This window comes from Lactuca virosa, chromosome 8 (genome assembly GCF_052849685.1).
Source record: "Lactuca virosa cultivar CGN04683 chromosome 8, Lactuca_virosa_CGN04683_v6, whole genome shotgun sequence".
In the NCBI taxonomy this organism is placed as follows: Eukaryota; Viridiplantae; Streptophyta; class Magnoliopsida; order Asterales; family Asteraceae; genus Lactuca; species Lactuca virosa.
The window spans coordinates 240,765,973-240,774,363 of record NC_136433.1 but is presented as its reverse complement, the minus strand read 5'-3'; positions in this window follow the sequence as shown (position 1 = coordinate 240,774,363).

Genomic DNA, 8,391 nt, shown 5'->3' with positions numbered 1-8,391 from the left:
ACTGCTAAGCTGAAACTTCGAAAAATCATAACTTCCTCATACGAAGTCAGATTTGGGCGTTTTTTTATACCTACTCTCGGTTTAACGAACACTACGAGTTTCATTTAGATCACTAAGGCTAAAAAGTAGTTTATCAAAAACTCACTTTTTACGACATTCGGCGCCGTGTCGGTTTTGTCGCGAAACTTCGACAGGTCATAACTTCTTCGTTATAACTCGGATTTCGGTATTCTTTATATATCCGTAATCCTTGTCTCGCCCACTACAAGTTTCTTAATAGATATCGGCTTTATCTAATATTTAATTTTGACGCTCATTTTTATTCTTAATTAATTAAACCCTAATAATTAAGCATAAAACACATAATTCACATAATATTCACATAATTCTTTTTCATTTCTTCTAAATGAGTTACAAAGGTTAACCTATACCATTATGTCAATATTAATGCCTAGCCTAGAAACACGGGCGTTACACATATTTTTCGAGTTTTGGCTTGTTTTGGATTAGGATCATTACCACAAACTGTTTTGGTTCATAAAATTTGATTTTATTAGTATGGTAATTTTTATCCCCATCCAAAACCATGAAGGTTATCAAATTTTAAGATAATTACTTGATTTTATGAAAAACTAATTATTGGTAAAATTTGAAACTATCTTGAATATGAACTAGGCCAAATTGGTAAATGATGAATTATATGATAAGTGGACTAGTTTAATTTGATCTATGTGTTCTTGAAAAGTTCCATAACTTGTCCTCAAGTTATGGAATATGAAAAGTCTTTATTTATGAAACCATTAACTATTGTAAGTTATAGAATTCAAGAGATCTTGAAAGGCTTCATATCTTGTCCTCAAGTTTGGAATTTGAAAGGTCTCATTCATGGAACTTAAAAATCCATAAGTTATGGAAATAAAAAGGCTTTGACAAGTTACAAAACTTGCCCTCAAGTTTTGGAACTTGAAGTGTCTCATTTATGAAACTTTAATTCCAAACCCTAGGGTTTTAAAAGTTTAAAATTCAACCCTTATACTATTATAATATTAAAGTTTAATACTTATATATATATATATATATATATATATATATATATATATATATATATATATATATATATATATATATATATATATATATATATATATATATATATATATATATATATATATAAGACAAGTCAGTCTTACCGTTAGTAGGCCTCATTTACGAAGTCGGTCTATAAGGGGGGTATAAGGTTACTGCCTATAAAATGGTGGTTTAATGGGTGTCCACTCTCACCCACCGCTTCCTTGACTGGTGGAGGGTCGTTAGCCAAACAGTTAGGATAGGACATTAATGTTCATTAATAAGTATAATGATAGTTATTAAAGTAACTAAACTTTTATAAATTCCCAATCTTAGTTACTTTAGGAAAAATGTGAAAATGGTGCTATTCCATGAAATTGCACTTTGCACCTTGTTAAGTCGTTAGTGGAGCGTGTGTGGTTAACTGCCACACTAATTTGGGACTGACAATGTGTGGCAAAGGGTAGCTTGATGTTAATCATGGATCAATGGAGCCTGTGTGGTTAACCGGCACATTGATTGGATGATTTGTAACATTAAGTGTACCAAGCTAATTTGCATGGTTATTCACACCTTGTTTGTGATCCTCGGCATCCCAGTCACAAACTTGAAGGGCATAATCGAGATTTAAACATGCCATTGAAAAAGTTCAATGAATCTCAAAAGAATCTAGGAATTTCAATTCATTTAAAAGTTAATAATCAATTTCGTTTTTCATGGTGGAAATTGGTATATCGTCATTTACCTACCTTCAAATATTTTGCAATTGGATTACAGCATCCCTCTTTCGAATTGTAAAATATTGTGTTGGGTCCTAGCCTTAATATTTCATTTGGGTGCTATATTAAGGATCCTTATCTAATCTAAACTTTGTATTTCTTTTCAGATGTCTTCGAACACTGCTTCAAACCCAAACCGTTCAGTCTCTTTCTCCCTCATGAACCTATGTGGGAGGGTCATATTTGATGGATCGAACTTCAATGATTGGATTCGAAAACATCCGAATGGCTATTGGCTATGAGGACAAAGAATATGTCCTAGATAAAGAGATTAAGGAGATTGATAAATCTACCGCTACTCCCGAACAGATTGCTGAATACAAGGCCCATGAGAGGGACACGGCCAAAGTGTCGTGTATTATGATTGCTACCATGATTGCTGAGCTTCAAAAGTCCTATGAGGATTTTTGGTCTTATGAAATGCACCAAGACTTGATGGAAAGGCACCATCAAAGTGCAAGGCAGGAAAGGTATGAAATCATAGCCTCCATGATTACTACCAAAATGAAGGATGGTGAGTCTATCACGGCCTACTTGCAAAAGATGCAAAGGTTTGTGGACCGCTTGCTAAAGCTAAATGTCAATATTGATGAAGAATTGGCAATTGACATTATCCTACCCTCTTTACCTCCTTGTTATGATCAGTTTCGAATGACTTATCATATGAAGAAGGAGGAGGTGACTCTAAGCAAGCTTCAAGGTCTTGTAACACCGTAAATTTTCAAACAAAAATTTCATTTTAAAATCACATAAATCTCATCAACACATTTCATAAAATCCCCAATTGTCAAATTATCGAAAACACATATTCATAATTGTTTGAATAAAATCCAGGATCCTCAAAAACATAACTCCATCTCGTGTGTACAATCAAGCCGGTGCCTTCCCGCGATCCTGAGAAGTACCTAAAACACATATCACATAACACGGTAAGCACGAAGCTTAGTGAGTTCCCCAAAATACCACACATAACTCATTAGCCTCTCACGACTATATCTCAAATAAGACCCTCTGGTCGATGTGTCTCAGTGGAACCCTCCGGTCCTATAACTCGGGTAGACCCTCCGGTCCGAACTCAGTAAAGCTCAGCATAATACACAACATAAATCACAAAGACATAATGCAGGATATCACAATACTTAATATAAGCATACAAGAGCCTCTGGTCACACATAGTTACCACTCAAGGTAAGTATAGTGAGAAGACTCACCTCGCAAGCAAGCAAATAAACCTCGTACACGAATTACCGATCTAGCCTCTGCCTAACACATATGATCATTATCTCGAATTAGCACTTCAATCACAATTCTAAATAAACCAAGCTATTTTCTCTCTCCAACTCTTGGGATGGGTAAAATACCAGTTTACCCCTCCACGGTCCCCATAATCCCTGTCTTGACCAAACCCTACAGTCAACAGAAGTCAACACTCGAGTCAACAACCCATGTTGACCCGAATCGCCGAGTATAGCTCGTGAACTCGTCGTGTCTCCCAGAATTCAGTACATCGTGAAAACCCGATTCAATTCGCCGAGTTGCTAGCCAACTCATCGAGTCCATGCAGTGTCCAGAAGACCAGGAAAACCCCACCTACTCGTCGAGTTGTCCCATCAACTCGTCGAGTCCACTCTGAATCCAAAGACGAGTAAAACCCGTTCAACTCGTCGAGTTGTCTCGTCTACTCGCCGATTCCGTAACGCGTCCAAACCACCGGGGTAAACCCTAACCGACTTGTCGAGTTGTCTCATCAACTCGTCGAGTCCCTTAAGTCTATTTCCTCATTTAGATGATTTTGGACAAAAATAAGGTCTCATACTCTAGATATAGCCTCCAAAGGCTGAATCATCACGTAAAGCTGCAAGCTTTACGGTAATGCATGGCATATAGGGCTCAAAATGCCAAAACAAGCTCCAAAGGTCTTTATGCTTGAAGACTTATGCAAAGCTTGATAAAGCTCGAATCTTTGTAGTCAGATTTGTAGTCTCTGCTCCCATGACCAGCTCAACAAGTCCAAACCAAAACATAGATGGGATAAAGCCCTAAAACTCTCTAGAAAGAGATCTAACAAAAGGAATAATCAAGGAGATAGCTTTTTACCTCCAATTGACAGCTAGCACCGAAAGAACACTGGACCAAAGCTTCTTCTCGTTCCAAACCTTCTTGCTCTTCATTCCCCTTCAAAAAATGCACTTGAACACAAGATCTTTAGCCTTTCTCTCTCTCATAACGACTACAGCTCGTCTATGGTTTCTCTCAGTGTGTCTAAATGGTCAAGGAGGCGGAAATGAGGGCTTAAGGGCCTTTAAATAGGGTGCAAGCCCTACAATTAGGGTTTTCTCAGTACAGACTCAACTTGTCGAGACTAGCCCTTCGACTCGACGAGTAGGATTCATAATTTGCATGGCCAGCTCAACCCCTACACGACGAGTCGAGACCAACCAACTCCCCGAGTAGGTCCCCCAAGGTGCATTATAACTCTTAAATTTCTCATCCAGGATTCGGGGTGTTACAATTCTCCCCCACTTGAATTAGATTTCGCCCTCGAAATTGCTTCGTAACAACACGTAGATCGAAATCAATAACCCGAGAAGCACCATTGAAAATGTGACAACCCAAAATTTCTATCTTGTAAAGTCAATCAGTTCAATCAAAAGTCAGACTTGTTTCTGTTATCTTATTGCCTTGTTAAGGATCTATTTGAGAGTTTCTAAGCCTAGTACACTTAATAATTGTGTGTTAGGAAGTGTTAGCTAGAGTTCATTGAGTTGAAATCAAGCCGGAAAATCATCAAAAAGGAGTTCACGGCCGTGAACCCATCCTTGGCCGTGAACATCCTCCATATATATAAAGTTGGTTCATTATTTCTTCATTATTTCAACTCTAGCCGTGAACACCTATCCATTCTCTCTCAACTTTTTTCAAACCGTGAACACTCCAAAGGCTTTCATAAAGTAAGTATCTTATCCCTTACTTGTTCATACCTAGAAACACTTAATTCCATCAATCAATTTTTTCAGATCCGGAGCTTATTTGATCTTATTTTGAAGAGATTTTTGCGTTTTTGGATAGATCTTGGCAAAATAAGGGGGGTTTGTTCTTTGCGTTTTTCATAAAAACGAGTTTTTGATCTAGTTTTGGAGCAAAAAGAGGTTAAAAACGCTGTCTTTCACGTAATCTGCGAGGAGTTTTCGGTCTTTGAAGGGTTTTCTGTCGGAGTTTTCTGTCGGGTTTTCGGTCCGGCATCCTCGCATCGCAGCTTCGGTCTTGATCGCAAGCAGCCCTCGTCCTCGCATCAGCTTCACATAAAAAGGGAAAGGAAATCGGGGCAGCCGGGGATCGAACCCGGGTCCCTTGAGTCTTCAAACGCGGCTCTTACCAGTTGATCTACCAAGGAACCTGTTAAACATCTCGCTCGCTTAAACTATATACACTTCGGAAGCAGCAGCCTTCATATAAAAAAAAGGTTTTTTTAGAGTGTCGGGGATCGAACCCGGGTCCCTCGCTTTAGCATCAACACGCCTTTCCAACTCAGCTAGGTTGCCTGTTGGTTCAAACCCTTCGATTTTAATTGAAAAACACTCCCACTCGCACCTAAGTTCGAAAATTTGACACATTTAACCCAAAATTCAATTTCTTCTATTTTTAAATTCAATTTTCAACCAAAAAAGTTTTAGTTTTCAATTTTTTATTTTTATTTTTGACTTTTGACTTTAAAATTTGGCTTTTGACTTTCAAGTTTGACCTTTGACTTTAAACTTTGACTTTTTTGTTTAACTTTTAAATTTTCAAATTTAGCCTTTCGGTTTGACTTTTCAAGTTTGACTTTTTAAGTTTGACTTTTAAATTTGAATTTGAAGGTTGACTTTCTCGGTTTTGAAGTCAAAGGGCAATTAAAAAAAAATCAAAAAAAAATAATATATATATATATATATATATATATATATATATATATATATATATAATAAAAACAAAAAAAAATGAGTTCCGCATCAATTCCGGTAAATGAAGTTTCATGTACTCCATCTTGTGAAACTACTATTAAATTTCTCCGAGATCAAATCGATTTATTAAAAAGATAAAATGAGGACCTCAAATACGAAGGCTATACTCTTAGGAAAGGTCAGAAACCTCTGAAAGCTCAATTAGAGGCCAAGACTAAGGACTTTAGAAAATTACAAGAAGATTACAGCAACAAGTGTGAAAATTACGATCACATTAAGAAAAAACTTGTTGCTTTAACTGAAGAACTTGACGCTTTGAAAATTAAGTGTGGAAAAACAGATGTTAGTTTCAAAAATTATACTGTGTCAAGTAAGACAGTCGAGTCCTTATTTGAAAACCAATTAAAATTCAAAGATAATCAAAACAAGGGTCTAGGGTATGATAGTGTTCCTCCCCCTTTCAATAATAACTATATATCCATCCCTATGACACAGGAAGAAATTGATAGGGAGGCACATCTTCAATATGGGAAACCTGCTGTGGTTGTGCCAGAAAAGGTTGAGGTGAACGTTTCTAATGATTCTACTTCTTGTGCAGGTAAAGTAGTAGAGGATGAGAACAAGGAGAAAACTATTGAACAATCCAATGACTCCTTGAACTCTGAATCTGTTGCTTCTAACTCAGTTACTCCTAACAAACCTGCTGTTGAGAAATACAGGCCACCAAAACAAGCGAAACCGACGGCTTGTTGCAAGTGTGCATGTGGGAACAACCTGAGACAAGGCATGGACACGCCACCAGGGGCAGGAAGAAACAATTTCCCAGTGAAGAAAAAGACTTGTTTTCACTGTGAAACACCTGCTCACATTGCCCGAAACTGTCCAAATCGCGCATACATTCCCTACTACGCACAAGGATTGCAAAACGCGCCAAGAGGGAGATACTCCAAAAGAAACCCCTCAAGGTCACGTTCAGACAATGGTGACTGGAACGCACAGAAGGCCAAGAATCAAACCCACAAGGCCAAGAATCCGAATCCCAAAGGCAAGAAGGGAATGCCGGCCAAGAAGCCAAATCCAAGAGATGCTCCAGCGAAACCAAGACCGGCTAGGTCTAAGTCATTTTAACGGCCGACTTCCAGTTCAAAAACAAGTGTCGAGGCACCAATCGGACCGAAAAAGAAACGGATTAAACCCAACTATAAATGGGTACCAAAGGTTCAATCTCCCAAATCATCTAACGATTCTAATATTTCGTCATCTTCTATTTGTGATATGCAGGATATGTCGTGGGAGAGAGTTCCTTGCAAAGATGACAAAGGTCAACCCAGTTTCAAAATGGACTGGGTTCCAAAGACCAACTGATCCCGCTCGGTGTCGGAACAACTATGGAGGCATATCATCCGACTTCGGTTTGTTGATAGTAGCTGTTCCAGGCACTTGATAGGAGGCATATCTCAACTGTACAACATTCAGAACTTTGTTTGAGAGTATGTGTCCTTTGTGGGAAAGGAAGAAAGGAAGGGATCACACATGGGGTTAGTGCTTAATGACATGAAGAATTTTCGGAACTGTTCTAAGATTTTGCATGCTGTTCTCAGACCTTCTGGATGCAAATTCAATCGGTGAATTACGGTTTGAGTTTTCTTCTCGATACTCCTGAGTTTATTTTACACTGATTCATTTTGAAGTTAATCTTTTATTTTCTTATAGTTTTTCGTTAGTAGGTATTATTGGGAAGTGATATCAACAAGTGATAACAGGCAATCTGAATCTGTGTAAGGTACCAAAGCTGAATTGTCTAGGCTCTGTGTTCGATGCGCTGGTAGGCATGAAAAGTTTAATGGACTTGACTAGGTACAGATGAACTTAAGGAATCTAGAGACTTGATAAATCTTGACCTAGATAGTTCCGTTTAGCCTGACAATATGACGCTTGGGTTGGTTGAGCAGGGAGATATACATGAGAATCTACCGGTCACATTAAGAGAACCCGTATCTAGAACTGTGGTTTAACTTTTCCTTAATGTACGGATTTTGTCCTTAATTCCGATATTGACGGGGCGACTGGGGAATTCCGATAAATTAGGTTTGTAGAAAATTATTTTCTTTCTTTCCTACTGTTAGTCATATGTTGCCTCCTTTGTGTGATCGAAAGATCCGACCTGGACTGCAACATATGCAAATCTGTCTCTCTGCATCTTCTATCTATGCTATTGTTTCTACCTGTTAGCCATATGCTGTCTCCTTTGCGTGATTAATAATCCGACCTGGTACACAGCATATGCAACCTTCTGCTTCTCAATCCCTCTGAAATTCTAGTTAGTCATATGTTTCACCCTCTGCGTGATTGGAAGAGATCCGACCTGGGTGTACAGTATATGTACTCTAAATCAATTCTCTCTCCTAATAATTGTCTGCTCACCTAAAGTAAGGAGTATCTTGGAAGTTCTTGATTATTGGGGTATATCAGGAAGCAGGAAACACGTTCTAGTACAACTAAAATTGAACAATTATAGATTGTCTGTAGATCTCGCTGCTCAACTTAGGTGGACAACAATATCCTTGGTCGTCGTCAGATGAATGGTGCTTAGGAAGTTTTAT